Source organism: Tachypleus tridentatus, chromosome 4, assembly GCF_004210375.1.
Source record: "Tachypleus tridentatus isolate NWPU-2018 chromosome 4, ASM421037v1, whole genome shotgun sequence".
Classification (NCBI taxonomy): Eukaryota; Metazoa; Arthropoda; class Merostomata; order Xiphosura; family Limulidae; genus Tachypleus; species Tachypleus tridentatus.
Genome location: NC_134828.1, coordinates 46,804,066 through 46,827,254, shown reverse-complemented (window position 1 = coordinate 46,827,254; position 23,189 = coordinate 46,804,066). Strand labels below are relative to the sequence as shown.

At 30.8% G+C, this 23,189-nt stretch overlaps 1 protein-coding gene and 1 long non-coding RNA gene across 2 annotated transcripts in view; one reads left to right on the top strand and one right to left on the bottom strand.

Moving 5' to 3' along the window:
• LOC143249067 (uncharacterized) overlaps positions 1-23,189 on the bottom strand; it is a 98,746-nt gene that overhangs the window by 65,831 nt on the left and 9,726 nt on the right. The window lies entirely within an intron of this gene.
• LOC143249059 (zinc finger CCCH domain-containing protein 15 homolog) overlaps positions 5,190-23,189 on the top strand; it is a 92,356-nt gene continuing 74,356 nt past the window's right edge. Inside the window, exon 1 of the mRNA XM_076498252.1 lies at positions 5,190-5,315. The gene's annotated coding sequence lies outside the window, so the exon portion shown is untranslated. The remainder of the gene's footprint in view (positions 5,316-23,189) is intronic.

Genomic DNA, 23,189 nt, shown 5'->3' with positions numbered 1-23,189 from the left:
AAAAGTATCATTTTTCTCTCTCTAATTGAATACAGTATTTTCGACAAAAACTTGGGAACTCTAAACATTTGAAGTAAACTAAGTTTTGGAAACAGAAATAGAGAATACTGCAGAATTTGAAGACTGAAAAAAATTCAGATAAAATCACAGTAATAAAATAATCGAATCTGAGAAACTAAAGTAAATCTATTTGTTTTTAAAAGGGTTGGACTGAATTAAGATTGGAAAATCGTAAAATAAAAATCATTAAAGAATTGGTGCATTGGGGTAGCTATAGAATTAATTGAAATAAAGGAGACACTTAACTGGTATAGTAAGATCTTAGTGGATCCACTCCTTACTATGTTTTAGTACTGTATATAGTGTCCAGGTTAAATGGGTTATAACTAAAATATTCCTAGTTGTCCAAGTATGATAATGATTGAAAATGTTTGATGACCAATGCTGTCAGTGAACAAAGGTCATGGAGTGACATTATTCACTGGACAAAAAATGTAAGTTGAAATTTTTGATATGAGTATGCTTTCTTTGTACACATTTCCACTAAATGATCAAGAAGAAAGATATTTAGCATTACAGATATCAATCTGGGGTTAAAAAGGACTGGAAGGTTAAATACTAACCATTAGTGGAAGAGGAATATTATATTGTTTGAAATGATAAGTTGTACCAGTGATGAATATTAGTAGTCTGTTCTCTTTATTATACTTTTAAAATTAAACAATAAGTTATCCTATTGCAAACACTCTCAAACTCCTATATTTTGTTTTTTCTTTAATTAATTTTTTTACCCAGTGTTTTCCTCACATCATTGCAACATGTAACTGATTTGCATGTTTGTTTATTTTTTCTCTTTATCATTTAACACTGAAACTTATGTTAGTGAACTTTTTATTTGTCTTTCCTACAATAAAACATCTCTTAAATAGCAACTTCTATAACTTTTTAAGAAATAAAAATTCATTCAATGTTTTTAGGCAAAAATAAAATATCTACTATTTCTAAACGATTTGGTTCAGAGACATCTCAAGAAATATTTCTAGTAATAGAGGGTTAAAGTTAAGAGCAATTAATCTGCCATTACAGACAAGTACTTACAATCAGACTTGATCATTTATGATTTGTATGAGTCATTTAAGTCATACTGTAGATTTGCAACTATATATACTCTATAATAATAAATGTTGGTTTGTTCTTTTAGGTTCTTAACCCTGCAGGAGAATTTCATCCTACATAAAACAGCTGCTTATATAGGTACAGTAATCTGAAATTACATAAAGCACATTATTTCAATGGCATTTACTGTATATGTATGCTAAGAACAATACATCTCTGTGGTAACCTGCTGTTGATATTACCAGCAAGCAGCAACAGGTTAATCCCAATCACATTATGTCAGGGTTTACAGAATGTTATCAAGACCACATAGATTTCTTTGAAAACCTGACTGACAATTGCCATGTTTTCTATCCAAGAAGCTGCTGTGGTAGTGACATTTTCCAATATTAAGCTACAAGGTAGGTATCTAGAGGTTTCAAGTAAAGCTGCTGCTAAACCTGGCAATTTTTAGTGGAACTCATAATCAAGTATTCTTTATGAACATATTACAGGAGAATCAAAATTAATTTAATGCATCACTTCTCAGCTTGCAGCCTGAGCTATTATAAACTTATTGTCAGAAAACAACAAAATTATAAACCCTGTCGTTTTGAAACTCATTCAAAGGTAATGAGCACATTGTTTTTTTTTGTAACTTATAAGAGGGTAAAAATTGTAGATAATGGAAAAGTAATTAAAAGTTTTAATGACATTATGAAATCTAAAAAATGATCAAATGTTTATACACTAATATTTTAGTAGTATTAAAAAGGGTAAACAAATTATTGATTTTATGACCCTGATGTTATGCACGAAAACACTTTTACAGGGGCATAAAAACTGATAATGCTGAGTTTCTTTAAATTTTTTCATGAGTACAAATCGCTGAAGACAACGATTGTATAGACTTATGAAAAGTTAACAAATGTTTGAAAATATCTAGATTTTACTATTTTTGACTAGAATTTTCATGATACCAAAACACTGGATTTACATCTCAACAGGACAAAAATCAAATACAATGATTACATAACGCACTAAACTCATACCTCACTAAAAAACAAAATATACAACATGATCACTTCTGTTGTGTTTTACCAGATAGGGATGATAGTTAACACCTAAAGGCTATAATTACCTTTCTTCAGGAAATGAAATTCACAACATAATCACTAAAGCAATGTAGTTAAACCCCACTATGAAATAAAGCATGTATCACAACTACTCAAAAAACATAGCTGATTATAACCAGAAAAAAAAAACATACCAGTACTGTTTGTACACTAAGTCCTGTCAAATGAGATAAAACATTGTACTCTAACCAGATGTGTTTTAATGTACAGAAAACCCATACAATGGCTCTCTATGGAGAGCATACATCAGATTCCACTTAATAAATCCACTACCACTGCTACATAACCCATGAACACATTAGCAAATTTTTTATATGTATGGAATTTTTCATCGTCCTGTGACTCCTAAAAATAACCTTCAAAGTTGATAATGAAAACATAAGGATATGAGCTGTCTCAGATATAATTATTTTTCACCTTTATGAGATTGTAGATTGACCAAATGTTATTATTTTACCTGAATAATAAATATAAAAAGATTCAGTCATAAAAGTGACATATTCTGATAAAATGTAATAACTTTTAAATAGTTGTGTGAAACAAAATAAAGAAAAATTGCAAATATACTTTAAGAATGTAATGTAACAAGCTAGAAACATAAAATCCCTCTAAATGCATTAATTAATATAAAAACTACATGTACTTTGGACTTCAAAGGTTTATTACATGCATTAATGATCTAATGATTTCATTCACATATAATTTTAGTCAGACAATATGGTGAGTGGATGGTAGATAATATTCCAGACATATTAGACAGAATGTGTTTGTTTTGTTATAGCAAAGCAACATCGGGCTATCTGCTGTGTCCACCAAGGGGAATCAAAGCCCTGATTTTAGCATTGTAAATTCAAACACTTACCTCTGTCCTACTAGGGAACAGACAATGAACACTTGTATAACAGCTGTTATGGAGTGAATGCCTTTTCTAAGTTAGCATTCACAAACTTCATATCATAAAACTGTTGTTATAACAAACTACTTACATCAATAGTATTCCAACCACTACTGTAGTTGTTGTATGCCAGTGAGCCTTATAAGCTATTAAATGCAATAGTAGCCCACATCAAGATCTTTTGTCAAGGTTAAAATAGCCTTCTTGTTTTCAAATTATATATTCTCTAAAAAAAAAGATTCCTAATTCTTTTAGCTTTTTTCACCTCAATTAAATACATTAGACTACTGAAGGTTTTTCAATGTGTGTAAATAATCATACTTAAATAATTTTAAACCTTTACACCACCATTATTTTCTAATGGGATTCCAAACATATTTATATATGGTGTCTTTGTTGTTTATATTTGCAATAATTTTATCAAGATACAAATAATAGTTGATACTATGGAATAAGAACCAGAATCTCATTTGATTAAGTAAGTGGTTCAAAAGTTGTATGAAGTTTAAAGTTAGGCAATTGAAAACAGATGTTTCATTTCAAAGAGAATAACTGATATTTACCTGTAAGGCAGGAGTATTTTGCAGTGAAAACAATATTTTATTGTTAAAAAGGCTCCAATGCAAACAAAGATTCATTAAAAATCCATCATCATATCATATTATTTACAATAGGAAAATAATTAAATGTTTAAACAAATTACCTTTCAAAATTATGTGAGAGTGTACATGTTATCTTGTATGATTATAGACAACTCAAATGATAAAATATTATACTTAAAATATTTTAAAAATTATTTTATAAACTGCGATAGTTTATGACTGTATATATACATATATAAAGTATATTCAGTATATACGTATTTTTATCAAATTAACACTGAAATGGTGAAAATATTTTTGTATTAAATTTCTATAAAATGTGCATATATTTGAGAGTTAAGTAATAATATTTTATTGTGAAAATTATTTGTATTTTATTCAAAAAATAGTCACAAGCATAAGCAAAATAAGTAACTGAACAATTTAAAAATGTTTTCATCTTCAGTAAAATCAGACCCTTTGGCTTCCTATTAATGGCCAGTGATCCCACACGAATATAAATGTGTGTGTGTGAAATTTCCAAGAATGCTTCAAATGAATGTCCTTAATGAGTTGTGTTATATGCCACAACAGCAGTTTTTTTGGTGCTACATTATCAATCAAAGACAAAAGATTTAAGAATTAATATATTTTACTTAATCTGCTAAATGTATTATGTCTATTTTTTATACTCTCAAGGTAACATTTGAGGACTTAGCTGACACCTAATAAAATACAATTTAGATGTTAGAAAAGTGCTCATAATGATGTCCAAGCCCCTTATGGCACAGCAGTATGTCTGCAGACTCACACCACTAAAATCTGTGTTTCGATGCCCATGGTGGGCAGAGCACAGATAGCCCATTGTGCAGCTTTGTGCTTAATTCTGAACAAACAAACTGATGTCCAACAAATATTTGAAAAGTTTATCACTAAACTATATTATAATCTAAAATTAAAATATACTGCTTTGAAAATGCAAGTCTTTCTATTCGAAATTTTGAGAAACTTACAAGTTATTGTGTCACAAAATATTGTGAACTCAGGTAATAAATGAGCCATTTTTCCCAATCTCAAACACACTTTGAAGAACTTTAATTTATAATTTGTATTTGCAATAATTAACTTACAACTACCGCTACTACCAGCTTTGAGTTTGATTAGCATCCGACATAGAATTATAGCTTTACACATTTCGTGGGTATGAGCGCTAGTTCTAGAACTAATACAATATATCAAAAATTACAGATTAAAATCATATTAATTACTTATCTTAGGATCTGGAAACAACTATTATAATATCAGTCAAGTCCTATTTCTCACCTTTTAACCTAATAATACTACAAATATTACAAAATATTCCATTCTACTAACAATGATAAGAATATAAACATACGCATGCTTTCTTATTTTCTTAATATGACGAGACCTTTCTTGCAGATTCGGTTGTACTCTTTGTTCGAAACTGTAGAGGTCGCTTGATAACACATACAGAGAGCTAACTACTCAGAAAACTGACAATTTTTATAGTTTTATTTTAGTGAAGTGATGTCTCGAAAGAAAAGACCAAACGAACCAGGAAAGAAAGTTGATGAAAAAAAAATCAAAGTAAAACAATTTTAAATTTTATTGTTGTATACAGAGGCATTGAAATTCTGAATCATGTTAATTGTAACCAGTGCAATATTTGTACTTGTGGTAATGTACTGTAACTTGAATGTACCGTAGCAGCTAAGCCTAATGCCAGTCTGTGAGTGTTCATACAAAAATGAGTTAGCCACATACGAATTGTTCATATTAATTATAAGTAGTATCTGCAGTATTATCACAAATGTTATGTTCAACGAAAGTAGATTTGGACAATATTTTAAAATGAAATTATTTGTATATAACTTAAAGTATGGACAACATAAATTGTAAATTTACGATTTTTAAACTTTAAAGGCAATGGTGAAATAAGTGCATGTCCTATCACTTTGAATTGTGGCTCTATCGTAATCAGAAAAAAGGCTTTTCTAGTTGTTGGGTGAGTCCAACAGATTATTATGGTTTTATTCTTACTGTCACTTGTCAACGTGAAGCAGCTAGTAAATCATCAAGAGTACTTAATAGGACAAGTACTTTTCCTTTTAACTTAATTGCTTTAGTGACTCTTTATGTGAAAGTTTTAAACTATGAAAAACTATTTTTTATAATATTAAATAGTTTTTCATTGAAACAAATTCAGATACAAGACCAGAAACAGCATGGGTAGATAATTGTACTTTGCTGTCAATCTGGATATTTTGTTTATTGGCTGATGCCTTTACCAAAACCTCATTGGAAAAAAAACAGACAACTGTTGCACCATTTGTAAAAACTGAATCTACAGCTGGCCACAAAACAGAAATCAACATGCTACAACATTCAGTGATTAAGTGTACTGATCCACTATTGATAAAGTAATATTAATACAGGAAAAGAAGAAAGTGGCTTGTAAGTTCAAAGTGACAGTGTAGATGCAATGGTTCAGACTCGGAGGTCAAAATGGCACAAAAAGCAGGTGTCAAAGAGCTGCAAGGTAAATTATAAGTATGAAGAAAGAGAAGGACTGATTCATCTATTCCACTGGAGAGTGATGAAGATGAAATGCCTAGCAGTACTTCTGAGGATCCCATGGAGTTTGTGACACTGAATGAATGATGCAGATAATCCAAGAACTGAAGTGTAAAAGCAAGACATTGTTGTGGTATTTCAACGTGGCACAGAAGCAATGCCAATTCAATTTCGTATTGAATCCACAACAACATTAAACTTTCCAAATCAAGAAGCTTGACGAAAAGCATCAAGTTTCAGTGTTCTTGAAAAGAACAGTTGATTGCTTGCATTTTGCATGGCAGGATTAAGGATTCTTTGTACTATGTTACTTCCAGGAGATCCAGATGATCTTATGAACATGACTGGAAATACAATTAAATCTGATGATACAAAACTATTCTCATATGCCAACAATATGCAACAAGTTTTGCCAGAGAAAGTTACACTTGCACTGATATGTTAGTCAGTGATGTTTAAAGAAATGAAAGATAGATTGAAGAACAAACTTTTGAAATAGCTAGATGAGAATTATCCCACTGATGTGAAGGTCATGGCCTTTGTACCTACTCTGAAAACAAAAAGCAAGAATGAGAACAAATAGTCAGTAACACAACACAACATGTTGTGTGTAAATCTTCCAAGTTTACTGCTGTGTACTATGGGAGACAAAAACTTGCAATAGCATTACTAAATCTGCATATTTTTTTCATAAAACTTTGTGGGAGATTTTTGTTCAACCTGAAAACTCTAAAAGTGAGTTTTAGTTCGTTCTAGAATGATGTTATTTATTAAGGGCAGCCATTCAGCACAGATCCTGGGTGTCTGGCTTGTGGAAGCAGTCTTAAAAACTTGCAAACAGTCTGAATAAAAATTGATTTATTTATATCAACGAATTGTAAATTTAATGTCTTTGACCAGAAACTAAAATAAATGGGTATCTGTATTGATGGTGGCACTATTTTTCTCTCACTTTGACTATCTGATTGAGATTTACATTGCTTAGCTTTATGCCAGATCAAAAAATAACTTATTTTTGTAAGATTCATGGTTAAATTTCAAAATTGCTTAATCAGAATGAAATACAATTGTATACCTATGAGAATTGATTACATCAATTAGTTTCATGCAAAGTAATGAATTAATTTTATGAAAATAATCAACTTGTGTGTCCAATTATTACTATCTTCAATATTCAGTAATCAAAAATCAATCTTTTTAGAGGCAGTTCACGTCCATGCTACTTATGAAGTTATGCTGATTGTGTGAGTGACTAATTTCCTCACACAGGTCGTGTAGTTATGATGGATTATTGTCATGTTGACTAATTGTTTTTCAAATTATATTGTGATGTTTCTTGTTTGGTGATATTGTTTTGTCTGGTGCACATGAGATGGTGTGTAAGGCAAAGATGAGACTGTTTCTGTTTTTTTATAGTATTCTTTGGCTAGTGTATCAAATCTGATTTTGAAATAACCAAATACTTTGTTGAGGTCAGAAAATGACTAATATGGGGTATTTTCAGTGGTGATGCACACCAACACATGCACACATCCTAAATAGATCAGATGTATTTAAGTTGGGTCTGGTAAATGCAAATTCAGGGTGTTATTTATCTCATTTTACTGCTTTGATATCATGCTGAAAAGGTGTGGTCAGTTCTTATGAACTTCATGAGAAGACAGTGCATTAGCATTCAAAATATTAGTCTACAAGGTATCCAAGGCTACCTTAACTTTTACCAGTGTTTGAAACTGCAGAATTTTCTGTTGACCTTTTAACATGTCTTTAACACTTTGTAATTTTGTAATTATCATCAACATTGTCTGCAGGAACATAGAAAGAAAAACAGTATGAAAGGCTTTGTAAAATCATACTTCCATATAGTAATCTTATAGTATTGCATTAAAGTCAATTTCATAAAGTGTAGTTTTCATCTTAACAGCTGTCACATTTTCTTTATTTTTAATGAACATATATCAGATAATATGTTTTGAATATTTTAAAACTCTAATTATCTTTGTAATGCATGATTTGTTTACTTAATCAATGAAATAGTATGCAATGTTTGTTAAAGTTATTGATACAAAGGTTCAAACAAATTGTTGGTAGTATAAGAGTAATCACACTCTACTCACATTACCTCAGGTAGATCAACAAGTAGGAAGGAAAAGAAGGAAATTGAGGACCTGAACTTGATATTCAAATCTGTAACAACACAGAAAGGTAAAATACTTCTATTTATATTATGAAATAGGTTTTTTCTGTCACCTTTCCTTGCTTGTGGAGAATGAAGTTAATGTTAGATAACACTGCACAACAAAGTTTTTACTTAAACACTGTTGGGTCTTCCTTATAGATTTTTGGCTGCTGATCATGAAAATCACTTCCAAATTTGCCCATTACGTACAGTTTCATTGAAATCTTCAGTTTTGCTACAATGGGAGAACAATATCAGGGCAACTGGAATCTGTCAGTGCTTGCTGATTACTGTTAGACACTGCAACGTGATGCACTGGACATTGAATACAAACAAAAATCAGGAGCAAAACACTTTTAATTATGTTAAACTTAATAGTGTATTACAAACATAAACACAATTAAATAAGTTATTGCCAGTAAACAGTTAACTGTCTATTTCTCAAAGTTTCTACGTGATGAAGCAAAACCAAATTTGTATTTGTACATACCCACCAGATACCTGTCACAATCAGCAAAACCTTTTCAGGAAGCAAAACATTTCAAAATATTTGTTGTGCAGTGTAATTTGTGTATGGAGTAAAAAGGTTTATTATTTTATTTTTACCTAATACAAATGTTAGATTAGACTAGCTTTACCATAAGTTATTTCTATGTAATTCAATAGAGAGTGTGAGCAGGAAATTCTGAAATTTGTATATTCCCATTATTGTATGACTTTCAACATAACAAGTATGTGATATGTTTCTCAGGACAGCTGGTTATACCAAAATAAAGCTGAGAACAATGTTTTGAACTTCTTAGGTCATTTTCAGATTAATAAAGAAGGAATTTGTAACAGTTGTCCTGAGATACATTTTTACTTCAAGTTGGTTTCTTGTCATCATGAAATACGTGATATATTGTTAATCACTTAACCTCCCCCTACATGTTGATATGGCATGTTTTTGTAAACATATAAATACAAAAATGTTAATTTTTTTTTTTCCCATTATTGCTTTTGCTTGTTTTGAAGTGGTGTAAAATGAGCAGGAGAATATGTCAATGTGAGGTTTCATAGTACTAACAAACATAGGATTTTATAGTTAACTGAAGACTTTTAAGAATTACTACATAAGTGTTATTAATACAGATTATCTTTGGATACATCAATGATCTGGCTGTCTAAGTAGGTTATAAAGGTTTATAAGATTTTCTTTCTTAGAAATAGCAAATAATAACATAAGTTGAATCTTTCAAACTGAGTTATTCAAGAAAAAGTTATACTTTTCAGAATTATTATGGTTTTCATACCTTATGTATTATACAGAAACTGAAATACATCATGATGTATTCTACCATATTACTATTGCTCTTGATATGTAGTCTTAAATGTGTTTAAAGATGGAACCTCTTTGCTTTCTACCTTTAGAGATACATTTCACTGACATTGAAATCCTGACATAAGTTAGGAATTTTTTAGCATTAGTCATATATGAAAGAATTTCTAAAGTGTGGAACATCAGGTTTACAATTTCACCCATTTAAGGTTCTAAATATTTATTTTTCAGTATATTTTTTAAGGCCTGGCACTAAAATTGTACTAACATTTATTCTTTATCAGTGAGAGTTAAATATTTTCTTTAGGAGTGGTTGGAAAGAGTTTTATTGCATATGAGTTCTGCATTTATAACACTTAGACAGACATAAATCAGGTAGATAATTGTGATTAACCAACAATAATTGGCTTTATAAGAACAATGAAATTGTTTACATAGCTAAAACTAATTCAAAACAAAAAGCATAAGCTATTATATTACTATAACTTCATTGAATGTTATTTTTATACATTTTAAAAATGTATGTTGGTACATTTTATCTGTTTTTATAACTTTAAAAATTAAAACAACTTATGTAACAAGTATGTGGTACAAGTATTGTGTACATATTAACTGAAAGCATGAATTCTTATACTGTACATAGCTATCTTTAATATTAAATTAGTTTTCATAATTTTTGTGTGTTTTTCAATAGTTAGGTCACTGATATTCTTAGGGTGAATAAAAACAAGTGTTCAAAGTCTGCTTTATGTAAATCACACACCACAGCATTGAAGTGTTTTATCTTGTTACTCTCAACATGGCTACAGTTAAGTTATATTCATCTCTTGCAAAAAGGTGATATAACTATTTTAATTTCAGGAACTGATCCTAAATCTGTACTGTATGTTTTTTATAAGTAAGGACAGTGTAAGAAAGGTGACAAATGCAAGTTTTCCCACGATGATGTTGAAAGTAAGAGTGAAAAGAAGAGTATTTACGTAGACTTGAGAGATGAAGGTAATGTAGTTTATTTTTTTATCTGTGCATTTATTATCTGTTAACAACGTAAAGTATAAAAGCCTTTTATATCAACTGTATGGTTTTCTGTGTTTGTATTATTAGTGTTAAACTACTGAATTGTTTTAAGAGAGTAAATGGCAATCTTCAGTTGTACCTTTTAGAAAATTAATGTAGATAAATCTAACTCTGTTAAGGGTTTATATCTTTCTTTTCAAATGTAAAAAGTTTAAATTCTATATTTTTTGGTCAAGATGAATTTTTATCTAATAAATAATTTGGATTTCAATCAGTTAATAATTACTTACTGCACTTGATAAAACAGAATAAACATATGATGTCATAGAAAAATATTCCTGCAGCTTTCAAATGGTCAAAATATTTTCAGAAGTAAAACCACAACAACAAAACAAACAAAATTCCTGTCTTTGGTATTTTTCCTCTTTTTCCTGAGCCTTACATTAAGATCACTTGTTCACATTTATGAGAGTTCTGGGTATCTAATATGTTGATAAACCAAATTACTGCTGCAGTAATATATGATCAGTGTATTGACTATAGAAATTCCTATTACAGCTGAACATGCTACTGGTAAGATTTCCCAGGAATTTAGTTCAATGTTATATACAGACTTTAATTCTCAGGAAATTAGATTCATGGGTTTAGCCAGTGATTTCTTCTTTTCAGTAAAACAATGTTTCTAAGTGAGAATGTAATCAATAAGAAGACACTTGGACTCTCTCTTTTTTTTCAACACTTTTTATTTTAATCTGTCATATTCCACACCATTTCAGGAGTTTTAGTTTTCCACTACTTTTCATGCTTCCAAGTTGTTTGCTTTGGGAGAGAATTGCTCTTCTTATACTTTTGTTTCTATTGATACCAGTTCTACCAGGGGACTGGTACATGTTGATAAACTTTACCATACTTCAAATATGGTTGATATACCTGTGGTAGTTGTGACTCAGATGTCATTTGTGTGGCTTTACTCTCATTTACACATGGGAGAATTGAGTATTTCATGCCACTAATGTTTGGATTTTGGTAAGTTAGATATTTATATGCCCTTTATCATCTAAGTTATTTTAAATGAATTGTAAATGAGATGTTGATTATTAATTGTGTTATTACAAGATAAATTTAATCATTTTGCAAGCACATTAATCTTACATACTTTGTGGTCTCAACAGATTTCATGGCTTTGTTAGTTCATTATTAGTAATTTAACTAGGTATGTTTAGCCTAGATTGTTTGTAAGTTGCAATTATTACTACTAGTAACATATAATTATTTTATTTTTCAAAATTGTTAATCATGTGCTGAACCATTTTCCCTTCATAATCCACAATTTAAAATTCTTCCCCACAGTGTCCACTTCATTGCTCTAAATCATGTTTTCCATTTCAGGACTTTCCTGTTTGTTTGGACAAACCTCAGTTCTTTTTTTTACTCTATGAGAATTTGTGCTTTTCTCTCTATGAAGAACTAGATAATGTTTGCTTCTGCTCATTCACAGTCCATAGACCACACTCCACTGATTCTACAAGATACAATAGAGGGAGGATTCCTAGTGACAGTGGGGGAAATCCATTCTTAACTCCTCTCAATAACCCATTCATTTGGGGTAGTTTTCTTCTTTTCAACCTCATTTGGGCCCAGCCTTCTCCTTTTCAGGTTTGGAGCAAGCAGTTCACATGTTCTTCACCTCACATTTCTTGCAGTTAAATGTATTCTATCTTTGTGGGGATGAAACTTGTATGTATTCACTTTAGTGGGAACTGTGAGATCAGTGAAACTTCTCACCCATACACACTGCCCGCATCCATATAATAGTAACAACATTTACTAGTTTATGTCTTGCCTTACGTATTGTATGTTATAAAATGTTTTTCATTTTAAGTTTAATTTTTTTCATTAGTAAAACTTGTGATGTTAACGTGCATCTGCTTACAGAAGAACTGAGTCATTTAACCAATCAAAATAAGTGTTTGTGATAATTATTTTAGCAATCAATCAAAATTATGATTAAATCAGTTGTCATGAAAATAATAAACTAATTGAAATTAATGTTTCTAGTTATTCCAAATATCAGGATGATCAAAATATTTGTTAGGTACAAACTTACATAAGAGGCAGATGTGGGGATGCTTTATGACTTCCATTGCCATTAAATTTACTATTCCTGTCATTGTTATTGCAAAGCAACAGAAGCTATCTACCACTGCACCAGTTTTGAACCATTGACTGTCAACTCTCTGGCTATTTAAATAATTAGGTGTAAATTTATTGTATTTTGATTTTTTCTCACACTGTGTGATGTTTTTGCTTTACAATTGTATCACTATTATTTAAAGTTATTTAAGTATGAGCCCAAGTGGTCCAGTCATTCATATTTTTAGTAGTAATAACTGTATTCTTCAGTTCTGTATGAGAGAATGCAGGTGAAGTGAAAGGATCCATAGGGGTAAACTTTATGCACATTTTTCAGAGAGTAGGAATTATATTGTTTAATAATATATTTGAATACATATGAATTTAAGGTAGAGATCAAGGGAGTTGAAACCCCATCCCTTCTAGCTGTTCTTTTTTGAAAAATAATACCTGTATCATTTAATGTTTTTATATGTGGGGTCTTAACTCCTCCCTCCATTTCCCCCCCTTCATTTAATTAGGAAAACAGTCAATAGTATTGAAAATAAATATTAGGTTTTAATATCTATTTGATTGGTCTATTAATTACCTTTATTGTTATTTATTTGAATTTAGTTTATTTTGAATCTGTAACAGTCAGGTGTAGATTCAGCCATTAACTTATGAATACAATAATATGAACATCAACTGAATGTTTCCCTGGTAAATTATCAGGCCTTGGCTTTTTTCCAGAAATTAACAGTGTGCATGCATTCTAGACTTTATGGAGATTTGTTTTTCTTAAAGTTAGCATTATTTTTCTGAATTTATAATGCACAGTTGAGGGGTTTAGACATTTTCATTGTTGGTTGGTTAGCTTGGCATTTTATGGTGCAAAGCAACTAGGCTGTCTGCACCAGACGTTTTGGTAATGAAGTTAGAAAAAAATTACCTTTTTTATCTAAATGGCAATAAAAAACTTTATTTTAACCAAAATTTTGAAATAACTATTTATGGTTGTTATTTCTGACATCATTTATAGCCCTTATATTCATGACACCTGTTGCTCTTGTAACATATGCCTACTTTAAAATCTGTTTTTCATCGTTTGAAAGTTATAATGTTCCTGACAAATGTTTTAGTACTGTTGATATCCAAAATAAGTAAAAATGCAAGCGACAAAAAAGAATTGAAAACAGATGTGATTCTTGCAAACACTAAAATGTGAATATAGTTGTAGACGTGGTTTTCCTTTCAAAATATAATAATTTATTTCAATTAAAGTTTTTAAATGTTTGTTTTTATTTTCTAATTGATCACATAAGTAGAAATAAAGATATAGATTTTAAATTGTTCATTACAACCTATATGAACTAATAATAATAGACTTTCTAATTAATTTTATCACTAATGACTTGTAACACATAGGTATAAATAATAAAACAATGAATGTGATGTACACTTATTAATTAAACTACTAGAAGACTAATTAGACCCCCCTCTTCATAAAAGAAATAGAGAAACTATTCTTGCTATGATAACAGTTGTTGAGAAAGTTTAAATATGCTTGGATATAGCACATAGACTATCATGTGTTGATAAAGTTAAAATATAGGTTGTTTTTTATAGCTTTGTAAAGTTTCTTTTGTTGTGAATTCTGAATGTATTTGTGTATAAAATTATATTTTAAAGGTATAGAAATTTTCTTCAAAGAGCAAATATATGATAACTTTGCATAAGGTAAGTAAGCTTATACAGTTTAAAGATGGGTTGAACTGATAACAAATCTTATTAAAAGTTTAACATGATAATGAATGTATAGTGTTTGGGAAAGGTTTTGTCATCATCAGGTTTAATAATATACCTACACACTGAAATGTATGTTGTATGAAGCAAAGAGGTTGCATAACTTGAGATTGCTTAAAGCATAATAAAGTTATTTTGTTGATGCTCTGTTTATAATTACTGTTTTACTTTTAATAAACACATGATGATTTTATTAAGTTGCAGTGTTGGTAAACATATTTTTTAAAATGTTTACCAAATAAAAAATAGTCATCAAATTGTACAAGTTTACTATTTAGTGAATATGGTAGGAAATTGCAAGATGTTGTGATGTTGCAAATATTTATTAAGTAATGTTCTAGTATGTTTATTTTGTTCAAATAATGAAGATAAATAAAATTGTTTAACTAAAAATGGCAACTGTTAAAAAGATGAAGGCTGTCATGTGAAATTAAGGGTAATTTAAAAATTAGTGAAAAAAAAACCCAGAGTGAAAGAAAAAATTAACAATGATACAACATTAGAATAATGTTGTGGTTGAAAAAATGTTAAGAAGTAAGCATGTGCTTTTCTTGTATGGGTTGTAAAAGGTGTGGTACTAATGGGTTGAGTGTAATTGATCAGTTCAAGGAATCAGTTATTATTTTCCACAAAGTAGGGTACACAATTATTATCTAATGAGATTAATAGGGATTTAGTAACAAAGAAGGGAAGAGGAACATTATTTAATGTTGTCCATTGTATAATTTTTGCTTCTTTGACAAGTACTCTCAACTGGTGGTAATAAATACAAACTGTAGATGTTTAAATCCTGATTTGTGCTTGAACAGAACTAATTTACAAAAATTGCAAACTTATTAAGCATTTTTAAGAAGAAACCCCCCACTAATATAGTAAGTTCTAATACAGAAAATCAAGATTTTCTAACTTGTTTACTATACCACTTGGATGGAAAGTACCTAAGTTATAAAAGACTTCTATTTAATGTTGTTTTTAAGCATTAAACACACAGAAAATACATTTTTTGTCATTTAAAAACTTAACAGTCAGACATGTATAGATCATATATAAATTTGTAACTGTAAAAGGTGATGCATTTGGTTTGTTCTCTCAAAACATCTCAGTGATGGTATACTTAACATGTGATGAAACTTGTGGTTACCATGAAACACATTCATCTATTTAAAAACTGATACTGACACTCATAATGTATAAATATTAAAAACAGACTTATTTGTGAGCTTTCTGATATTTTAGTTATTAAACTTTCTATATTCCAGTTGGTAACAAAACATTTTGTTGTATCATAAATTTAATACCTGTTTTGTTTAATAACTGACTGTATTCAAGAAGTATTATCTTCAAAATTAACTAACTAAAAAGTATCTTATCATAAAAGACTACTAACTATTATGGTATTATTTTTGAAATAGAAATCCTGTAACCCAAGCACTTTTGAAAGGTTGACCTTTATTCCTCAGGGACAAAATAGGTGTGGTGGTATAATCGAAGAGTGACAGGTATATTTGGTTTTCCAGGAAACATTTATTTTTCTATGAACTATTGTTAGCGTTTTATTTCTGGTACAATGTAGCCTTTGGCAAGAGTGTATGTGAAAAGTTGTTTTGGATATTTTAGTTTAGAAATGGCTAAATATGTGAATATATATAAAATTGTGCTCAGGTGTTTAAGTAAAATAAATATGACACCTGGAGATTGACTGATAAAAATATACTAATCAGTTTATAAAAACAGGTATGAAAAATTATCTTAAAAAATGGTAAGTTTTGGGAAATTTGGTCTTCATAAAACTAATTAATAAATAGTTATTTTTCTGATGAAACCAATGAATGTAGATCACTGATTCCAGGATCCATGTTAATTATGAAAGGTTTAACAGTATTTAGATGAGCAATCCCAAGTAATACTAAACTTTCAAATAGAATTTCTCTTATTATTACCACTCATCACATTTTTATGTTCTACAGCTCAATCATTGTCATAAACAGATATTTCATGAAGTTCTTGTTGCCTCCTTCCAAAAAAACAGAACCTTAAAAGGTATCCATGTTCACAGAAAAATGAATAACATCTTACTCAAAAATGAGTGTCGTCCATGCAATAAAGCCTTTTGTCAAACCTGCAAGTTCATAAAAACCACTAACTCATTTTCTGACATGTACAAACAAAGAAACTTTAGAGAAAGAAATCAGTTGTTAAACAAAAAACACCATTTTTATTACACAGTGTAAAAAAAATGCAGTCATCAAAATGTAGGACATAAACAACCTTTAGAGAACATTTCAACAACCCTAAATCTTCTATTAACACTGAAAATGATCTCCCAGTTGCTCAACACTTTTACCAACCCACTTGGGTTATAGGATTTACCATTTCACTTCTATCAAGACTTCTTGAACCTAGGTGTTTTTCTATCATGAATGATGTGTTTAAAATGCTTTACGTTTCTCAATGACCAACTATTAGAGCTGTAAGAATTATTGTTGATTTCTTGTTGCTCTAATTCTGAATTTTTACTACATGATATATGTAGTAAATATATATATGATGAAAACGTAATTTTTTTTTGAGTGATAATATAATCATTTTTAAACAATCCACTTAACTCTGCATACAGTAGTAATTCTTGTGTGCCTACTCTGAGTTTTTGCTCATGCCACTAACCTTGAACTATTTCCCACCTAAATCACATGTTTTGACATGAATTCCATTAGTACATAACACAGTCATCATGTAGTAATATCCCTTCACCAGTAAGAAGGTCATACATCCTCCGTGCTCATGGGTCCCTACAAGAACTTGCACTTGAAATTATCTTTGTTCATAATTTAGGCACATTCATTTTTTTAATTTTGAAAGATTTTGTTCCATCTTTGATTCATTCATTAATCTATTTTATCAAGTTACTATCTTTATGATAATATGACTTTCATGAAATTTATAATTGTTTCTTTTCATGGTTTCTGTGCAAGTTAGATCTATTTGTGTGTGACACCTTTTTCTCTGTTATTTACATTCCTCAGTCTTCCATACATGACTTACGTCTTGCTCCACTCATTTGCCATGAGGTCTTCAAGATGCTCTTCTTTCCTTGGAGCCTTGGGTGGAAGTTTCTTGCCATCATTTTATCTTGTCTTTACTCTATCATCTTTACCATTCCTTGACCCATGTACACTTATTTCATAATTTCCTCTTCTCACTTTTTCTGCCTCCTTTGACCATACTCTCCTCCCAGGGGGTTATCCTTTGTCTATTCTACTGGAAGCTACCTCTAACTTTTGTACCTAGTTATCTTGGTTCCCGTTGAATTGCTTTTCTTATCTTTTCTACTCACTTCATAACCGATTTTTTTCATCACTTTGCTTTCTACCCTTTGTCTATCGTCTCTTCCTCCTATTCCTCTCTCCCTGTTGTTTTTCTTGTTTTCTGATCCTTAGCACCATTGTCTCAATGACACAGTGTTAGAGCTTTTGGCTTTAAATGCCTTATAGAATGTTATTTTTCCCTCATAAAGCCATGTTATGAGGGCTTTAACTTGCTACATTCACAGTCTTGGCCTTTCTTTTTTTTTCTATTCTGCACACATGACTGCATTTTGCTTCTACGTTTTCTACAGATACATTCATTGTTAATTAAGAAACAATTTCTCTGAAAAGGCATGTCTTAATTTTTGGGTTGTTTCTGACCCTTGTGTTTGTTCCTTTTCTCTCCACTCCTAATTTGGGCTCATCCATTTTCATTTGTTTGCAAATTATGGAATATCTGGTAACCTGAGCTCTTTTGATCCAATGGTCACATAACAAACGGTCTGGCTGTATACACCATCTTGCTTGTGTTATTCATTTCTGTATGTGTTTCCTGCCATCTCCCCCCCTCTCTCTCCCAGTGTCTTGTTGAAGTTCCGTAACACCCCTTATCAAGTTCTGTTGATAGCACATTATTCACCAGCTCTTTCTTGGTTTCCTCCTTTTCAAACTTTCTTTATTACTCTTTCATCTGGGAATGTTGTCCTTTATTGTTCACATGTGGGATTGTCCATTTTTTTTCTCAATGGGCACTTTCTCATGTTGTATTGCCCTTCTTTCATACTGCTTGATTCATCCTTTTACTCTAAGATCCCAAACACAGTTGGTAATGGTCTGTCCAGATGATGAACTCCTTCCTGTACAGGTCGTTCTGGAACATTTTAATAGCAAGTATGATGGCCAGACATGCTCATTCAGTAACAGAGTAGTTCTCACTACTTAACAGCTTTTTACTGGTATATATTACTGGAAGTGGTCCATCTCTATATTATTGTAAGAGCTCTTTCCCAATTTCAATGACTGAAGCATCAGCCTAAACAGTCAATGGTTTGTTGAAGTCTGGAATGCAACCAGGTGTCGTCATTTCTACTTTACTTTGTTCGATAAGCCTTTCTTGGTCAGGTTAGTCAATGCACTAATTTCAATATAGTTTGGGATGAATTTCCTGTAATATCAAATTAAATCCAGAAAGGATCTGACTTGTTGCTTTTTAGTCAGCGCTAGTGTATCTTGTATTTGGAATACCTTCTTTTCCATGGCTGTCTTTCAGTCCCAGCACATAATATTCGGTGTAGCACTTGGATGGTCTGATGGTGAGACCTGCTGCTCTCACATGTTGTAACAGCTTTCTACATTTCTTCATATAGTCTTCCCATTTCACAGTGTCAGGATGGCATCTGCATAGTGCTTAATATTGGTGGTGTTTCACAGCATCATCCTTATCATACAGTTGAATGTTTCTGCAGAGTTGACTTGGCACCTGCTGAAACTGGTAACATCCATCTAGTATTAAAAATGCTGTCTTCTCTGTAAATCTTGTCTTCATTAGGATTTGGCAATAACCTTTACTGAGGTTGATCTTTGAAGAGAACCTGACCTTATAATTTCTAGGTTGTCCATAGTTTTAGAGTTGAACTTCATCAAAAGATTCAGCTTTTGGAAATTTATTTAGAAACAGTTAACCTATCTCTAATTTTTGTGATTAAAACTGGTAAATGGTAGGCTAAATTTGAAGGCTTAACAATTCCAGCTTCCAACATTGCCTCAGCTTCTTGCTTTGTAAGGTATAGTGGAGCGCCATTAAGCCGCAGACCAGTAAACCGCGAAATTGCTTAAGCTGCTGTAGCAAGTCTTGTCCCAAAATTTTTGATGTATTAAATCTACCACCTGGCTTTTTAAAGTTTCTTACACTCTCCTTGTCGTTGACACTGACATGACAAATATGAGCGAGGATTATCGTGGCTCACCGCTAATTTAAGAACGTGCAAAAACTCAGCTTATGAATTTAATGGTGGCTTTATAACTTCAAGGGGATATTTAAAAAGGATTTGCTTTAATTTGGGAAATAAATAAAATATATTACAGTAGAAATCGACCATTAATCTACCTTATCCGCTCTCTATGCCAGCTTTATGGAGGCCGCCATTGTTACCGAATCACACCTCTCCATACATTAAAGTTAATCCACGGTAAATCCGTGAAAAAAATGATCAATAATTAAAGTATTATTTTTAATTCGATAATCTGATATTTTTATGGAATTATATAAATATTAGCCACAAACCCAATAGACATCACTTCAGTTTCTGAGCTGTTAGCGACTTCGGCTTTTCAGTCACAAAGGTTTTAGCCGCAGACCACTTAAGCCGTGGTTAAGCAGGTTGACCCCAAATACTGCAGCTTAATGGCTCCACTGTATTTCATTGCATAAGGTATCTGAAAGGGCTTCACTTTAGCTGGATACAATGTTGTTGTGTTGCACAAGGCCTATCTTTCCTGGTCTATCCATGAAGATATCTCTCCTCTTTCCATTCTTTTATCCCTCTTTTATCAAAATTTGACATGGTTATATATCATGTAATCTCCATGCTATTTGCACTTTTACTATAGTTGTGCACATATTGGTCTATTTATTTCCACTGTCCTTCTCATTTTCTTCTACCACAACTTACCACTGTGTAATCATGGCTGTGGCTTACCAAATGTTATACACTTACTTAATAGTGATGTAAATTTATAAGTGTGTTGGACCACGAAATTTTCTACAGTAGGTATCTCTGACTTGCTGGCAGTGAAATTGACAAAAAATTAACAACATGCACTCCACTTGTTTTTTAAAATAATATATGTTTGAAACAAGTTAAATGTATGTACAAAATTATTTACACTATGGAGATAATATTTGTATTTTAGACACTATACAGTTTTCTTTTTATTGTCCAAAGTCCACTTAAGCTAATTCAACTGTTTTAGAATTCAGTTGACAAGCTAAACTTTTATTTCTTTTAATCACAGTAGTATCATGATATCTCATGAGCTACTACGGTTGTATCCTTAACTTTCAGTATTATTCTGTTTTTTGTACTTCCAATTATCATCTTTCTTTTGTTGAAGTCCACATATGTGGGTTCAATTGGTTTAGAACACCCTTTTATGAGACATATTATTCTCCTTATCTCTTTTAAACTTTAAATGTCATCCTAACTTACCAACCATTCACTTCCACAACAGTTAACTTTACAAAGTCTAACTTTTCTGTGACAGAAGTTCTCTCTCATGTGACTTTTACTCTTTTTTCATTCATCTAGTTATAGTTATTTATACATGTATCACAGTCTTGACATCACTGGATTGTAAACACAGTGTTCAATATCCTCAACATCAGTGAGTTACAAAGTAAATTAATTAGTAACACCACCTGCACTAAACAGGCTTATATTCAAGTTGGTGTAAAGTTTAGACATAAGTTTTCTCTGAATACTTTGTTATTACATTATTATTGAATAATATCATAATTTTATAAAGTTATATTTCCTGTACATAAATCGTTATCTGTATGCATTTATAAAATTACATCTTGCTCTATGTAATTTATAAAATTGTGTTCTGTGTGTGCTTTATAATATATTATTGTATTATATATAATTTTTACAATTGTGTCATTACATTCTGTGTACTTCAAGAGAGCAGCTCTTAGGTCTAACTTGACAAGAATTTCATTTTAAACATTTTTTGGCTGGGAAAAGTATTTTATTCTCTGTCTATCCACACTTCAATCAAGTTTACTTATTGAATTTCATATTTTGTACTTTTGTCTTCCTCTCTTTATGTTTATGAAGGATGGTATACTTTTAATATATTTTCATAAAAATGTACATAAGTTGTTGTCATTGTTTTAAGTTGTTTAGATTTTTTATACACAAGACGTTATTGACTTATAACAATTTAGATCTTTATTACATTCTTTTAATGAAAACGTGTGTAAAGTGTAACAGTTAATATATAAATTTGGGAAATAAGTACATACACATATATGTAAGTATAAAAGACATTGTGTACAAAATTTTTATTTTTGTCTGATTGCATGTTTGTTCAATATTTAATTGAAATATATTTTGTAACCATAGTATCAACAACAACATTGTTTTGATTTGTAGATAGCAGAGAAGAAGGAAAAAGTGCAAGTGGAACAGGACAGGAAAAAAGCAGAGTTTAAAGCTGGTCATCACATTGGTGTAAGTGATATTGTAAAACTGTATGACTGTCACCATATGATGAGTATTATTAGTAAGTTAAAGTTTGTTGACCATCATCATGGTGTAATTATAATAGATGAACTCTGCTGGTCACCCCTTAATGAAATATAACTGCATGTTATCATCTATTGTAAATATTGATATTGTTTGATTGACATAAGAAGTAAGTGATCAACAGTTTGTAAAATCATTCTTGAAATTACTGATCATTGCTGTTATATAAATAATAATATATTTATTTTAAACATAGCTTGTACTTTGCTTAAGAAGAGGTAAGCTAACCTTACAAATAGCAAGATAACTTGATGTAGAATTTTAACATTATATAGTACAAAATGTATTATTAATGAGTGTAGTCATAGAGCATATTTAAACTTGTCAAGTTTGTTCTTTTCATTGTTAAGTATGGTTATCTGAAGAGTAAACTAGAATCTTCATTGTTATGAGTCTTCAAACAGCTCAGTGGACGAGAGGTGTTTACATTCAACCCAGATTTGTCTGTAGAAGGCCAGATGGGTGAAGATGAGGCAGCATATGATCTATTTCCTTGAGAAGATAGCAAGGTATTGATATTTCATCTATTATCAAAGCATGAGGTCTTGTTTATATGCTATTTTATCTCTTAAGGATTTTTTTTGGAAATGTTATTAAGGAATGGTGCTTAATAAGTGCCCTCCGCCAGTACAGTGGAATGTCTCGGATTTACAACACAAAAATCAGGGGTTCGACTCCCCTCGGTGGGCTTGGCAGCTAGCCCTTGTGGCTTTGCTATAAGAAAACACACAGCTTAATTAAACAGTGTATGTTTTATCAAGTTCATCATTATTATTTGATATCATAGTTTGTTTCTTCAAAGAGAAAAAAAGGTGTACAGTGTAACATTTATATATTTTT